Source organism: Eubalaena glacialis, chromosome 4 (genome assembly GCF_028564815.1).
Source record: "Eubalaena glacialis isolate mEubGla1 chromosome 4, mEubGla1.1.hap2.+ XY, whole genome shotgun sequence".
NCBI classification, from domain to species: Eukaryota; Metazoa; Chordata; class Mammalia; order Artiodactyla; family Balaenidae; genus Eubalaena; species Eubalaena glacialis.
Window position 1 is genome coordinate 59,723,311 of NC_083719.1, and position 17,416 is coordinate 59,740,726.

A 17,416-nucleotide genomic window follows, 5' to 3' on the forward strand; every position below is an offset into this window, starting at 1 on the left:
GTGTCAATCCCAATCTCCCAGTTCCTCCCACCCCACAACTTTCCCCTTGGTATCCATACATTTGTTCTCTACCTCTGTGTCTCTATTTCTGCTTGGCAAATAAGGTCATCTATACCATTTTTCTAGATTCCACATATATGCATTAATATACGATATTTGTTTTTCTCTTTCTGACTTACTTCTCTCTGTATGACACTCTCTAGGTCCATCCACGTCTCTACAAATGACCCAATTTCGTTCCTTTTTATGGCTGAGTAATATTCCATTGTATATATGTACCACATCTTCTTTATCCATTCCTCTGGTGATGGACATTTAGGTTGCTTCCATGTCCTGGCTATTGTAAATAGTGCTGCTGTGAACATTGGGGTGCATGTGTCTTTTTGAATTATGGTTTTCTCTGGGTATATGCCCAATAGTGGGATTGCTGGGTCATATGGTAATTCTATTTTTAGTTTTTTTAAGGAACCTCCATACTGTTTTCCACAGTGGCTGTATAACATCTTATATAACGAAATAATTATAACAACTTGCTGAGGGAATTCCCTGGTGGTCCAGTGGTTAGGACTCTGCACTCTCACTGCCGAGGGCCCAGGTTCAATCCCTGGTCAGGGAACTAAGATCCCACAACCTGTGTGGTGTGGCCAAAAAAAAAAAACTTCCTGAATTTCCAGATACACTAATCAGACCTATCAGTACTGAAGAGAAGTAGCAAGCCTTGGAAGTAGGGAAGGTATAATTAAGTAAAGTATCTAGAAAAAGATATTTTTTTATTCCCAGATATTCCCAATCCATCAAATCTATTTAAAAAAAAATAGAGTCAGGATTAACATTACTGATGGTTAGTTTTTAATGTGAGCAACTATCGTTTTGAAAATGAGGCATATTTTGTCCTGATTCTTGCATTGCTACTCACTCTGAAAATAACAGACACTCTGCTTCTGAATCTTAGCTCATAAAATAACTCTGGGTGTAGATTCAGTTCAGAAATTACTCTGGGGTTCCAGTTAAACAGTTTTATAAAATACAACAGCCCATCCCTCTTCCTGGGGGTGTATCTAGGGTAGGACATATACCTGTATACTACATTTTTACCAGTTGTCGGTGCAATAAAAATCAAGTTTTTAAATAAAGATTAGACCAAGATAGAGTTGTCTGTTATTTTAGAAAACTGTACTTTAATGCTGTAGTTTGGTATTTATATTCCAAATATTCCTGGTCCTTGTGTCTGGAATATTCTTACAAGACACTCTCCTGCCCCCATCATTAAAACTATCACCAACCCCCAGCCTCTCCCATCTCTCCCTCCTTTCCCTCCCATGCTCACAAAGACACACATTTTCTCTCTAACACACTTGGGCGGTTAATTTCTAGATCTTTTGGGTCTCAGATGAAATGTTACTCCCTCACCAAACCCTGTTGTATTCAATCACCAGCATCTAGCACAATGCCTGAGATATAGTGGACATATAATTAATTTATATTATTCCTATTTTTCTGACGAGTAATGCTGCAATTAACATCATTGTGCATGTATTCCATCCATATTTCAGGTTATTTCCTCAGGAAACTAATTGAGTTTAAAGGTATGAATATTTTCAAGACTAAATATATATACTGCGAAATTGCTTTCTAGTAATTGTTCCAACTTCTACTTATACCATTAGTGTGGTCTTTCTGTGAGGAAACAATTAAATTTGGGGGCACTGTTTTCAGGCTTCCTAAATTCTACAACTTTATTTTGAATTGATTGAAAATGGATTTGTATTCTCTTTTTATTTTCCTCTGTTGTTTGCTTATTTAAAAAAAATCTCATTTCAATGAGCACTTTACTGACACACAAGTATATTCTCTTACAGTTTTCTTATTCAGTATCACATGATCTCTATTCTGAAAGGCAATTTTTTTTTTTTTGCCAGAACCACAAATTTTTAATGCCTCAAGTTGAGCTGTCATCTAGTTCACCAAACCAACAAAAGGGTGATAATACATTTTATGTAAATAATTTGGGAGGATTCCTCCTGTCAAAACAAAAAGCACCTCTAAAAATAAACCAATATTAACAGTAGCAATTCAGAAAAAATACTCTAGCAAGTACACAAATGATATTTCACATTTATCTTACACTTTATGTGTGAAAGCCATATCATATACTGCAAATAATAAACTATATTTTATTATCAGGTTCATAATTCACGATATTATGTAGCAATTGAGGGGAAGGAGTAAAAGAAAAAATGTTCTTTTACAGAAAACATGGCAAAAACCAATCACCAAGATTAAGAGTTTTCCCCAACTGGCTAGTGTATGGACAACACAAATTGGAGTTTGGATATGCTGATGTTTTATATTGATTCAGAATATTTGATACCCTATGTCATGGATTGACAAACTTTTTCTGTAAAGGGCCAATAGTACATATTTTAGGTTTTGTGGGGTCATTGGGTCTCTGTTGCAAGTACTCAACTCTGCCATTTTAGTGCAAAAGCAGCCATAGACAGTGAGTAAACAATGAGTTTGGCAGTGAACCAGTAAAACTTTTTTTTTTGGTATGAAGGAAATTTTATTTGGCTAGAGCATTTAAATAACGTAATTTTTTTTAAACCAATGAACTTGGTAATACACATCATTTCTGCAAGATTTTGATAAATTACACCCTTGCATTTAAAGACATTTCCAGATACACTTGAAGTAATTTACCACAGTTTTGGACGGCATCATTTATAGCTGTAAAATGAATAAATTTGCTATAATTTTATTAAATAAAATCTTACTTTTCTTTGAGCTAGTATCTCCAGCTTAGTGAAGAGCAGCCTGACACATAAACAAGACCCTGGTTATTCAAGTGAATAGAATGTAGTTTCTGTCGTCAAGCTGATCTGTATTTGTAAGATCATCATCCTTAGAAGAGAACAGGAGGGAAGAACAAAACTTGGGGAATGACTTGTCAACATCTAAATAATTTCTTCAGGACTCTTATGATTTTATCCTTTTTCATTTCCACAAAAGGCTGGACTTATACAGTAGTTAATTACATAATCTGAAGTTTTAGAGTTTTTTTTCTTTTAGATTTTAGAATCATATAGGAATATGATTAGTAAAACTCTTTACCACAATAGAAGGGCAGGAGGGCTGGAATTTGCTGACTCTTGGCCTATATGATAGATAGGACAGCCATAGGAAATGTTTCTCCAGAACTTGAGAGTCCAAAGCATGATTGTAAGGAAATACAGAAATATTTATAAAAGCATGAAGAAACCATACTTTAAAAGTAGCAAATAAAAAAATAAAACCCATGTAGAGAAAGTCTGAAATAATATCCTAAAAGTTTTCAAAGCTGGTAGAAAGAGATGAGAAGAAACTGAGTTATTTATAACATAGCAGCCTCTCTCACCTCAAGGCAAGAGGGAAAATAATTCAGAGGGTGCTGATGGTGAGTAGGGGGGACTAGGGATGTTTACTGAAGCTTGGATTGCAGGCTGGTCTTAATGGCAGAACCCCTAGGAGAAAGGACCTTTTTTCCTTAGGTATCTAAGGAAGGAATGAGCTATTGAGATGGACTTAGCTTGGTGTGTAGTGAGTGGTTTCTACTTGGTCTCATGCTCCCCTTCCCACAGTGGTGATCCTGGGGGCCAGCAAGGAAACTATGTTGCCCAAATGTTACCCAAATTACGATGGCCCAAGACCCACTGGCTTTATTTATCCTTCCCAAAGTGTACTCAGATATGTCAGAGAGGTCCTGCAGTGCTGCCTCTTATGTGGCAAGTACTTCCTCACCTTCTTGTCTTTCATTCTCCCTGTTACACCTGCACAGTGGTGCCTCTCCGGCTGATGGCTCTCATGCTTTGCACAGCATAGCTCTCCCTCCGCTGGTGCTGGTGAGCCCCACTGCTTTAGGAGAAAAAGCTATATTTTTCTCCTTGTAGAGATGGCATTCAGCTTTGACTAAACTGTAGTGACTTAAGTGGATACAGATCTCTTTTTGTCACAAAATAAGTCCAGATTCTTTTTGGGCCACCATGCTTAGCCTGTGGTTTTTATCCTCACGGTTGCAAATCGGCTGTTTTGCACCTCCATATCATCTCCACAGTCCAGGTAGGAAGAAGGCAAAAGGGAAAGAGTTGGTACCAGCAGACTTCTGCTTATGTAGTTTTGGCCCAAACTCTGTCAAATGGCCATGTATGGTTGCCATAACACCTGAGAAATTTATATGTATATATTTTTAATAGCCTCAGTAAAATGGTAGCTGTGTTAGCCAACCTGTACTAAATTCTCAACTTCTTGTTTACTTCATTCCACAAATAGGACAGTCCTTTCTCCTAAGTTCCCCAAAGTATAGTAGAGACTAGGCTTAACTTTATAAAGATAGCTCCCTTATTTTGAAATAGTTTAAGATTCACAAGAAGTTGCAAAAATAGTGGTACAGATCCTGCATACCCTTTATTCAGCTTTCTCAAATTATAATATCTTACATAAGCATAATATATTGTCATAATCAGGAAATTGATGTTGGTACAATACCATTAACTCAGGTACAGACCAAATTTGAATTTCACCAATTTCATATGCACTTTTTTCTTTTTTGGTGTATATTTCTATGATATTTAGTTGCGTGTGTAGATTTGAGGAACCATTACCACAATAGGGATATGGGAATGTTCCATCACCACAAAGAAGCTCCCTCATTTTTCCCCTTCATAGTCCCCTTCATCGTCCCCTTCCTCAACTCCTTAACAACTACTCTTCTGTTCTCCATCACTATAATTTGAGAATGTCATATAAATGAAATAATAGAATATGTAGACCTTTAAGTTGACATTTTTCACTTAGCATAATGTCCTTGAGATCCATCCAGATTTTGAATGTATCAAAAGTACATTCCTTTGCTGAGCAATATTCCATTGTATGGATATGCCACAGTTTGTTTATCCATTCATTCCATGTAGAACATTTGGCTTGTTTCCAGGTTTTGAATATTACAAATAAAGCTACTATAAACATTCATGTACAGATTTTTGTGTGAACAAAAGTTTTAATTTTTCTAGGATAAATCCTAGGAATACGATTGTTGGGTTGTATGGTAAGTGTATGTTTAACATTATAAGAAACTGCCAAGCTATTTTCCAAAGTGACTATATCATTTTACATTCCCATTGTCCATATTAGTCTTTCTTTTTTTTTTATAAATTTATTTATTTTTGGCTGCATTGGGTCTTCGTTGCTATGTGCGGGCTTTTCTCTGGTTGCGTCGAGTGGGGGCTACTCTTTGTTGTGGTGCACGGGCTTCTCATTGCGGTGGCTTCTCTTGTTGCGGAGCATGGGCTCTAGGCACGCAGGCTTCAGTAGTTGTGGCACACGTGCTCAGTAGTTGTGGCTCGCGGGCTCTAGAGCGCAGGCTCAGTAGTTGTGGTGCACGGGCTTAGTTGCTTCGTGACATGTGGGATCTTCCTGGACCAGGGCTCGAACCCTTGTCCCCTGCGTTGGCAGGCAGATTCTTAACCACTGAGTCACCAGGGAAGTCCCCATATTAGTCTTAAGGTGGAAACAACTCAATCCAAATATCCATCAACTAATGAATGGATAAACAAAATGTGGTATATCCATACAATAGAATATTATTTGGCTATTAATAGGAATGAGATATTAACATAAGTTAATCATGTTTTGAAGAATACTTCAAAAAATATTATGCTAAATTAAATAAGCCAGACACTAAAGACCACGTGTTATATGATTCCATATCCTAGTCTGGACTAGGAAAGTCTATAGAGAGAGCAAGTTAACCAGTGGTTGGTGCAGGAGGATGGAGTGACTGCTAATGGGCATGAGGTTTGGTTTTCAGGTGAGCAAAATGTTCTGAAATTAGATTGTGGTGATAGCTGCATACCTCTGTAAACATGCTAAACTCCATAGAATTGTACACTTAAAATGGGTAAATTTTACAGTATGCAAGTTATAGTTCAGTAAAGCTATTATATGAAAACGTAAAATACTTAGAATAGCCCAAAGACTTTTGACAAAGAACAGATGTGGAGGACTAACACTACTTGATTTCAACATTTTATAAATCTACACTAATCCAGACAGTATCGTATTGGCAGACAGTTAAACAAATAGATCAACAGAACCAAAGAGTGAATGCAGAAATGGATGCACTCATATACTGACAACTGATTTTTGAAAAAGGTACACAGGCAATTCAGTGGAGAAAGTGTAATCTTTTAAAAAAAATGGTGCTGGTACTCCATTAGATATTCATATGTTAAAAAAAAAAAAGAACTTCAATCCATACCTCACACCATACATAAAAATTAAATCAAAATGGATCATAGACCTAAATGTAAAATGTATACTATAAAAATGCTGGAAAAAAAAATGAGGAAAATCTTTTTTTTTTTTTTAGGTCCTATCATTCTTAGATATGTCACCAAAAGATTCATAAAATGAAATATTGATAAGTTGGAATTCATCCAAATTGAAACCCTCTGCCTTTTGAAGAACACTGTTAAAAGAAGGAAAAAATAAATGATATATAGTGAGAAAATTTTATAAATCATAGTTCTGATAAAGGACTTGTATCTAGAATACATAAAGAACTCTAAATCTCATCAGAGAACAAACTTTCCAATTTAAAAAAAATGGGCGAAAGATTTGAACAGACACTTCACCAAAGAATACATACAGATGGTAAGTACACAAAAATATGCTCAACATCATTAGGAAAATGGAAATTAAATCACAATGAGATAAAACTACATATAAGACTGACCATACCAAGTGTTGGCAAGGATATGAAGGAACTAGAGCACTCATAGAATGTTGGCGGGAGTGTAAAATAGAACAACCACTTTGGAAAACAGTTTGGCAATTTCTGCAAAAGTAAAACGTTTACCCACCATGTGATCCAGCCATTCTATCCCTAGATATTTACCCAAGTGAAATAAAAGTGTATGTCTATACAAAGACTTGAACACAATGGCCATAGCAGTTTTATTTGTAATAGTTGAAAACTACAAACAATCTAAATGTCCACCAACAGGTGAATGATAAACAAATTGTGATGTATCTATGCAATGAATTACTACTCAGCAATTAAAAAGGAATAAACTACTGAATCATGTGGCAATGTGGATTAATTATAAATTAATAATGCTGAGTGAAATAAATCAGACAAAAAAGAGTACATATGATTGCATTTATATAAAATTTTAGAAAAATGCGAACTAACTTATAATGACAGAGAACAGAATAGTGATTACCTTGTGTTGAGGGGCTTAGGGTGGGGCACTTTGGATGTGGGAGAAAGATTGCAAAGGGACACATGGAAACTTTGGGGTGATGAATAGGTTCACTATCTTGATTGTGGTGATGGTTCCGGGGTGTGTATATAGGTCAAAACTTCTCAAATTGTACACTTTAAATATGTATAGTTTGTTGTAGGTCAGTTATACTGCAATAAAACTATTTTAAAATAGTAACACCTAAATAAATAAATTAATATTGAATTAAATCCATGTATCATCACCAAAGTTATGATAATGATCAACATTATAATTTATTGAGTTACTACCTCCGAGGAATTCTAAGCACTTTACATGTTTTTGAACATTTAGTCATCACACTAACCATGTGAGGTAGTGCTACGATTATCAGGTTTTACAAATGAAGAGACTGAAGCATACAGAGATTAAGAAATTTAACCGAGGTCATGTAAGTAAAAAGGGCAGAGTCAGGATCTGGGCCCAATGATTTGGCTGTAGAAATTGTGCATGTAGGATTAGTCATTATATACGAAAGCTGAGAGAGAATGTGTAACTATGGGGCAGAGGAAAGATCCAAAGACATGCAGATACCCTAGAGTGAGACATGTCGGTATCCTAGGCCACCTTTGGGCCCTCTTCAAGCCAATATTTCTTAAAAAACTTTTGTGGGGTTAGAAAGAAACTAATTTTTTATTAATAATAATGTTATACTTTTTAATGTTCTAAACAAACATTGACTGTTCAGAAAAATTCTTATTTGTTTGAAGTTATCTTTCATTTACCAATATTTCTTATTGTGTTTTATAACCAGTTCTCTAACAATAGAGGTAACAGAGGATTTGGTGAGAATCTTGTGCATGTTTTAAAGCTGTTTTTTCCCCACTTGTCTGTGCATCTTGTCCTCCCTTCTGTTTTCTTGGGTAAACAAGAAATCAAACAAGTTCTTGGGAGGTACATTACAGAACTTAGAATTTCTTTCTTCTTCTCAAGAAATACATGATGATGTGCATTATTTAGCTCAGTTGTTTCATCAACTTCTAGGCTTCTGTGAGATGACTAGTCTCCGTGTTGCTGCCATAGACTGTTGGGCCACGAAACTTGTATGTCACAAAAATACTGAAGGAACATGGGTTGGCTCTAGTAAAGAGCATTTTTTCCATCACTCAAAGCTACTTCCTACTTCAGAGATAGTGGGGCCAAATTACATTTTACTAATTATGTAAAGCAGTGGTCCCCAACTTTTTGGCACCAGGAACCGGTTTCACGGAAGACAATTTTTCCACGGACTGGGGGTGGGGTGGGGGAAGGCTTCGGGATGATTCAAGCATATTACATTTATTGTGCACTTTATTTCTATTATTATTACATTGTAATATATAATGAAATAATTATACAACTCACCATAATGCAGAATCAGTGGGAGCCTTGGGCTTGTTTTCACTTGCCACTCACTGATAGGGTTTTTTTTTCTTTTAAACATCTTTATTGGAGTATAATCGCTTTACAATGTTGTGTTAGTTTCTGCTGTATAACAAGGTGAATCAACTATACGTATACATATATCCCCATGTCCCCTCCCTCTTGCGCCTCCCTCCCACCCTCCCTATCCCACCCCTCTAGGTGGTTGCAAAGCACCGAGCTGATCTCCCTGTGCGATGCAGCTGCTTCCCACTAGCTATCTATTTTACATTTGGTAGTGTATATATGTCAATGCTACTCTCTCACTTTGTCCCAGCTTACCCTTCCCCCTCCCCGTGTCCTCAAGTCCATTCTCTATGTCTGTGTCTTTATTCCTGTCATGCCCCTGGGTTCATCAGAACCATTTTTTTTCTTAGATTCCATATATGTGTTAGCATACAATATTTGTTTTTCTCTTTCTGACTTACTTCACTCTGTATGACAGATTCTAGCTCCATCCACCTCACTACAAATAACTCAATTTCGTTTCTTTTTATGGCTGAGTAATATTCCATTGTATATATGTGCCACATCTTTATCCATTCATCTATTGATGGACACTTAGGTTGCTTCCATGTCCTGGCTATTGTGAATAGTGCTGCAATGAACATTGTGGTACATGACTCTTTTTGAATTATGGTTTTCTCAGGGTATATGCCCAGTAGTGGGATTGCTGGGTCATACCATAGTTCTATTTTTAGTTTTTTAAGGAACCTCCATACTGTTCTCCATAGTGGCTGTATCAATTTACATTCCCACCAACAGTGCAAGGGGGTTCCCTTTTCTCCACACCCTCTCCAGCATTTATTGTTTGTAGATTTTTTGATGATGGCCATTCTGACCTGTGTGAGGTGATACCTCATTATAGTTTTGATTTGCATTTCTCTAATAATTAGTGATGTTGAGGATCTTTTCCTGTGCCTCTTGGCCATCTGTATGTCTTCTTTGGTGAAATGTCTAATTAGGTCTTCTGTCCATTTTTGGATTGGGTTGTTTGTCTTTTTGATATTGAGCTCCATGAGCTGTTTGTATATTTTGGCGATTAATCCTTTGTCTGTTGCTTTGTTAGCAAATATTTTCTCCCATTCTGAGGGTTGGCTTTCCATCTTGTTTATGGTTTCCTTTGCTGTGCAAAAGCTTTTAAGTTTCATTAGGTCCCATTTGTTTATTTTTGTTTTTATTTCCATTTCTCTAGGAGGTGGGTCAAAAAGGATCTTGCTGTGATTTATGTCATAGAGTGTTCTGCCTATGTTTTCCTCTAACAGTTTGATAATGTCTGGCCTTACATTTAGGTCTTTAATCCATTTGAGTTTATTTTTGGGTATGGTGTTAGGAAGTGTTCTAATTTCATTCTTTTACATGTAGCTGTCCAGTTTTCCCAGCACCACTTATTGAAGAGGCTGTCTTTTCTCCATTGTATATTCTTGCCTCCTTTATCAAAGATAAGGTGACGATATGTGCGTGGGTTTATCTCTGGCCTTTCTATCCTGTTCCATTGATGTATATTTCTGTTTCTGTGCCAGTACCATATTGTCTTGATTACTGTAGCTTTGTAGTATAGTCTGAAGTCAGGGAGCCTGATTCCTCTAGCTCTGTTTTTCTTTCTCAAGATTGCTTTGGCTATTCAGGGTCTTTTGTGTTTCCATACAAATTGTGAAATTTTTTGTTCTAGTTCTGTGAAAAATGCCAGTGGTAGTTTGATAGGGATTGCATTGAATCTGTAGATTGCTTTGGGTAGTAGAGTCATTTTTACAATGTTGATTCTTCCAATCAAAGAACATGGTATATCTCTCCATCTATTTGTATCATCTTTAATTTCTTTAATCAGTGTCTTATAGTTTTCTGCACACAGGTCTTTGGTCTCCTTAGGTAGGTTTATTCCTAGGTATTTCATTCTTTTTGTTGCAATGGTAAATGGGAGTGTTTCCTTAATTTCTCTTTCAGATTTTTCATCATTAATGTATAGGAATGCCAGAGATTTCTGTGCATTAATTTTGTATCCTGCTACTCTACCAAATTCATTGAATAGCTCTAGTAATTTTCTGGTAGCATCTTTAGGATTCTCTATGTATAGTATCATGTCATCTGCAAACAGTGACAGTTTTACTTCTTCTTTTCCAATTCATATTCCTTTTATTTCTTTCTCTTCTCTGATTGCTGTGGCTAAAACTTCCAAAACTATGTTGAATAATAATGGTGAGAGTGGGCAACCTTGTCTTGTTCCTGATCTTAGAGGAAATGGTTTCAGTTTTTCACCATTGAGAAAGATGTTGGCTGTGGGTTTGTCACATACAGTCTTTATTATGTTGAGGTAGGTTCCCTCTATGCCTACTTCTGGAAAGTTTTTATCATAAATGGGTGTTGAATTTTGTCAAAAGCTTTTTCTGCATCTATTGAGATTATCATATGGTTTTTATCCTTCAATTTGTTAATATGGTGTATCGCATTGATTGATTTGCGTATATTAAAGAATCCTTGGATTCCTGGGATAAACCCCACTTGATCATGGTGTATGATCCTTTTAATGTGCTGTTGGATTCTGTTTGCTAGTATTTTTTGAGGATTTTTGCATCTATGTTCATCAGAGATATTGGCCAGTAGTTTTTTTTTTTTGTGACATCTTTGTCTGGTTTTGGTATCAGGGTGATGGTGGCCTCGTAGAATGAGTTTGGGAGTGTTCCTCCCTCTGCTATATTTTGGAAGAGTTTGAGAAGGATGGATGTTAGCTCTTCTCTAAATGTTTGATAGAATTCGCCTGTGAAGCCATCTGGTCCTGGGCTTTTGTTTGTAGGAAGATTTTTAATCACAGTTTCAATTTCAGTGCTTGTGATTGGTCAGTTTATATTCTCTATTTCTTCCTGGTTCAGTCTAAGAAGGTTGTGCTTTTCTAAGAATTTGTCCATTTCTTCCAGGTTGTCCATTTTATTGGCATATAGTTGCTTGTAGTAATCTCTCATGATCCTTTGTATTTCTGCAGTGTCAGTTGTTACTTCTCCTTTTTCGTTGCTAATTCTGGTAATTTGAGTCTTCTCCCTTTTTTTCTTGATGAGTCTGGCTAATGGTTTATCAATTTTGTTTATCTTCTCAAAGAACCAGCTTTTAGTTTTATTGATCTTTGCTATTGTTTTCTTCATTTCTGTTTATTTCTGATCTGAGCTTTATGATTTCTTTCCTGCTAATTTTGGGTTTCTTTTTTTTTTGGTTTTTCTTTCTCTAATTGCTTTAGGTGTAAGGTTATGTTGTTTATTTGAGATTTTTCTTGTTTCTTGAGGTAGGATTGTATTGCTATAAATTTCCCTCTTAGAACTGCTTTTGCTACATCCCATAGGTTTTGGGTTGTCATGTTTTCATTGTCATTTGTCTCTAGGTATTTTTAAATTTCCTCTTTGATTTCTTCAGTGATCTCTTTGTTATTTAGTAGTGTATTGTTTAGCCTCCATGTGTTTGTATTTTTTGCAGTTTTTTTCCTGTAATTGATATCTAGTGTCATAGCGTTGTGGTCGGAAAAGATACTTGATACAATTTAAATTTTCTTAAATTTACCAAGGCTTGATTTGTGACCCAAAATATGGTGTATCCTGGAGAATGTTCCATGAGCACTTGAGAAGAAAGTGTATTCTGTTGTTTTTGGTTGGAATGTCCTATAAATATCAATTAAGTCCATCTTGTTTAATGTGTCATTTAAAGTTTGTGTTTTCTTATTTATTTTCATTTTGGATGATATATCCATTGGTGAAAGTGGGGTGTTAAAAGTCCCCTACTATGATTGTGTTACTGTCGTATTCCCCTTTTATGGCTGTTAGCATTTGCTTTATATATTGAGGTGCTCCTATGTTGGGTGCCTAAATATTTACAATTGTTATATCTTCTTCTTTGATTGATCCCTTGATCATTATGGAGTGTCCTTCTTTGTCTCTTGTAATAGTCTTTATTTTAAAGTCTATTTTTTCTGATATGAGAATTGCTACTCCAGCTTTCTTTTGATTTCCATTTGCATGGAACATCTTTTCTCATCCCCTCACTTTCAGTCTGTATGTGTCCCTAGGTTTGAAGTGGGTCTCTTGTAGACAGCATATGTACGGGTCTTGTTTTGTATCCATTCAGCCGGTCTATGTCTTTTGGTGGGAGCATTTAATCCATTTACATTTGAGGTAATTATCAATATGTATGTTCTTATTACCATTTTCCTAATTGTTTTGGGTTTGTTATTGTAGGTCTTTTCCTTCTCTTGTGTTTCCTGCCTAAAGAAGTTCCTTTAGCATTTGTTGTAAAGCTGGTTTGGTGGTGCTGAATTCTCTTAACTTTTGCTTCTTTGTAAAGGTTTTAATTTCTCCATTGAATCTGAATGAGATCCTTGCTGGATGGAGTAATGTTGGCTGTAGGTTTTTCCCTTTCATCACTTTAAATATGTCCTGCAACTCCCTTCTGGCTTGCAGAGTTTCTGCTGAAAAACCAGCTGTTAACCTTATGGGGATTCCCTTGTATGTTATTTGTTGCTTTTCCCTTGCTGCTTTTAATATTTTTTCTTTGTATTTAATTTTTGATAGTTTGATTAATATGTGTCCCAGCATGTTTCTCTTTGGGTTTATCCTGTATGGTGCTTTCTGTGCTTACTGGAGTTGATTGACTATTTCCTTTCCCATGTTAGGGAAGTTTTTGACTATAATCTCTTCCAATTTTTTCTCAGACCCTTTCTTTTTCTCTTCTTCTTCTGAGACCCCTATAATTCAAATGTTGGTGCATTTAATGTTGTCCCAGAGGTCTCTGTGACTGTCCTTAGTTCTTTTCATTCTTTTTTCTGTATTCTGCTCCCTGGCAGTTATTTCCGCCATTTTATCTTCCAACTCACTTATCCATTCTTGTGCCTCAGTTATTCTGCTATCGATTCCTTCTAGAGTATTTTTAATTTCAGTTATTGTGTTGTTCATCAATGTTTGTTTGCTCTATAATTCTTCTAGATCCTTGTTAAATGTTTCTTGTATTTTCTCCATTCTGTTTCTGAGATTTTGGATCATCTTTACTATCATTAGTCTGAATTCTTTTTCAGGTAGGTTGCCTATTTCATCTTCATTTATTTGTTCTTGTAGGTTTTTACCTTGCTCCTTCATCTGTAACATATTTTTTTGTCCTTCCTTTTTTTTTGATGGGTGGTGCTGTATTCCTGTCTTAGTGGTTGTTTGGCCTGAGGTGTCCAGCACTGGAGTTTGCAGGCAGTTGGATAGAGCTGGGTCTTGGTGCTGAGATGAGGACCACTGGGAGACCTTACTCCGATTGATAGTCCCTGGGGTCTGAGGTTCTCTGTTAGTCCAGTTGTTTGGACTTAGAGCTCCCACCACAGGAGTTCAGGCCTAACCTCCGGCCTGGGAACCAAGGTCCCGCAAGCTTCATGGTGCGGTTAAAAAAAAAAAAAAAAAAAGAAAGAAGAAAAGGAGCAGTACAATATCAAAGAATAAAAAACAAAATAAAATTAGAAGGATAAAAAATATATTAGGAAAAATAAAACTATAATTGAAACAGCTGCAAAAAGGTTAAATAAAACCACAACAGAAAAAAGAAAAAAAAAAAAAAGGTAGGGGGGAACAAGCCAATAGGAGAGAACAATAACAAAGTATAAAGAATAAAATAAAATTAGAAAAATAAAAGATTTATTGGGAAAAATAAAAATATAAAAGAATCAACAATGAATCAACAAGGTAAAACAGAACCCTAATCTAAAAGAGGAAAAAAGAAAAAAAAAAAAAACCTTGGCTATTTGGGCTGAGTTTAGGCAGGGGTGGGGTTTAGGGTTGGGCGGGACCTAGGTGGGTGGGTGGGGTGACGTTTAAGCGTGGGGCGGGGCCTAGGCTCAGGACCCATGTAGCCCGGAAAAGGCCCTGGTGGCGGGGCCTAGGCAGGGCGATGTTCCAGCTTGGGGTGGGGCCTCTGCTTAGGACCTGCGCAGAGAGGAGAGGCAGCACGTCTAAAGGAGGGCCTCTGGAGTGTGGAGTTCTGGAGTTTGGAGGTAGGGCCCTGGGTGGGGGTGTGTGGCTGGGGTTTAGGCCCAGCTCCTTGGAGGGGGTCTCCGAATATAGAGGTAGGGCCCTGGGAGGGGGGTGTAAGGGTGGGGCTTGGGTTCTATGCAGCAGAAGGGAGGCTCCGAGGGCAGAGGATCAGACCCAGGAGCCCAATAGGCTACCCGTTGCCTAAGTGGACAGGAAAGGCACTGGCTCCGTTCCCTTCCGTTCCTTCGCGCCCCTTCCCCACCGTCTCCCCTGTCTCTGCAGGACCCCTAAGCGTGTAGGAACTCCTCTCCTCCCCAGCCACCCCTCAAGGGCGCTGGTCCCAGAGGTCCGGCCTTTACTTTTGCTCCCCCTTCCCTCCCTCCCACTCCCTCAGGACCCACGCAGCTGGAGGGGGCCTAGGTGGGCAGAGGATCAGGCCCCGGATCTCAGCAGGTTCCTGGGGGCCCAGCTGGGCAGGGAAAACCTGGCCATGCTCCCTTCTTATCTTTTGCCCTCCCAGTGGTCCCCCAGTTTCCCCCTTTGGGCGTGGGATCCCTTCCCCTCCCCCAGCTGGCCCTCAGGGACACCAGTCCCATCCTGCCTCCACTTCTCCTCCCCCTTCACTCCCCCCATGCCCCATGTCCTACCCAGTTGCTGGGGGTTTCTCCCGTCCCCTTAGGTGTCCGTGGTCCCCCACCGGTGCCTGGTAGGTGCCCTAGTTGTGAGGAGACGTGAATTCCGCATCCTCCTAGCACACCATCTTGACTCCGCCCTCTCACTGATACGGTTTTGATATGAGTCTTTAAGCAATTGATTTATTATGGTCTCTGTGCAGTCAAACCTCTCTGCTGATGATAATCTGTATTTGTACCCGCTTCCCTGCGCTAGCATCACCACCTCAGCTCCACCTCAGATCATCAGGCATTAGATTCTCATAAGGAGCGTGCAACGTAGATCCCTCGCATGTGCAGTTCACAGTAGTGTTCGCGCTGCTATGAGAATCTAATGCCGCCACTGATCTGACAGGAGGCGGAGCTCAGGCAGTAATGCAAGCGATGGGGAGCGGCTGTAAATACAGATGAAGCTGCGCTTGCTTGCCCACTGCTCACCTCCTGCTGTGCGTCATGGTTCCTAACAGGCCACAGACTGACACCGATCCATGCCCCAGAGGTTGGGAACCCCTGATGTAAAGGATCGATTCTGGAAATCTGAGTTAGTGACATTATATTTCTGGTTTACTCCAGATCTGTTTTAATGCCCATTATAGCTGGCTGCTATAATGAGTAGCCCATGTCTGAATCCAATTCTGGGAATATTCAAATCCTAACAATCTGATCAGAATTATACTCAAGAAAATAGGATGGAATAAGACAGAAACATACTGAAATCTATCTGTGAAGACTCCAGAAAGTGAGGAGTCACTGAAGAAAAATTTGCTTAGTGTTTATCCAGCAGTGCTGAAGACCTGAAAGGTATCATACTCTGAATGTTTGTAACTGGGCCCTCCATGTTTCTGGTACCTCTAGTTTTCTCCATAACAGGAACAGTGGGTTAATATGAGGTGAGGGAGAGTGCGTTGATCTCTTCAGTTCAAATGAATGGCTTCATTTTCAAGCTCATTAAGCACTCTTCCCCTCTGTCATGAGTCTTCTTTAGGTCAATAAAGGAAAAAACCCACACTGAAGTGTAACAGCCTATGGTTATTGATTCATTGTCTAGTAACTAAAGCTGATTTTACTTATTTGTGGGTGAGATTCAAATTGACTAACAGTGAAGAAAAACACCTGTTAGTTTTCTCACCATCCAAAGCATGCTCCACAACAACAAAATAATTGCATTAGGCTTATTCTTGCTCTTCTGTTAGGGATTTAACAGGCTAAATGATCAATTTGTATTCCAATTCATGATTTAGAAAAGCAATGGAGCTTCTGACTATGGAAAGGAAGATATTGATTTATGACTTGGGAAAAAAATGGTCAAAATGTGGATGTGCCATCAACATGTATAACAAATGAATCATTGAGATCCTGACTAGGAATTGGCATGTGTTTAATTGCATGTGGAATAGAAGAAGTCTTTGAAGATGACTAGAAGGACAACAATGAGAAGGAAGAGGCCGAAGTGTCACCATTTAGTATTGATTCTACTGAATGATTCTAGATGAAGCACTTTTTTGTTTTCTTGGTGTTTTCATCCAAAAACTGCATATTTAAAGATTGTCTCTGATTTTCTGAGTAAGGATTTCTTGACAGGACGGAACTTGAAATGATCCAAGGACTCAGTCCAAGGACAATGGGCTCAGATGGCTTGGAAATATACAAAACTGTTAACAGTGGAGGTACAATAGGGGACCTTTATTTTCTGTAGTTCCCAAAATTCTGCTGTGAATAGGTATTGATATTATAATTAGGAAAAATTAATAAATGTAATTTAGCCAAGAAAAATGGACTTAAACCTCATTGGTTGTACTCTCAACTGAACTTAACTGGATCCCCAAATGCCATAGTCACTCCAACACCACACAATGTGATGGAAAGCATGAAGGAGCAGAAGGTGAGATGGAGAATCATTAATCTTAGCTAATTATAGTTAAAATATTCTACTTTTGCAAATTTTACAAATTTGCTGAAAGAGCAGGTGTAAGATTCCTTCCCTGGGAACACACCCTGAGAAGAAGTTTAGCATGCAGTGTGTTTATTAGCAAGTGCCCTTGGG

The 17,416-nt window shown here is 38.0% G+C and overlaps 1 non-coding gene across 1 annotated transcript; it reads left to right on the forward strand.

Annotated features, from left to right (window-relative positions):
* Nucleotides 1–543: 543 nt before the first annotated feature.
* On the forward strand, nucleotides 544–616 carry TRNAE-CUC (transfer RNA glutamic acid (anticodon CUC)). Its single transcript has one exon. It is a non-coding gene; the product is annotated as a tRNA-Glu (tRNA).
* The last annotated feature ends 16,800 nt before the right edge of the window (nucleotides 617–17,416 follow it).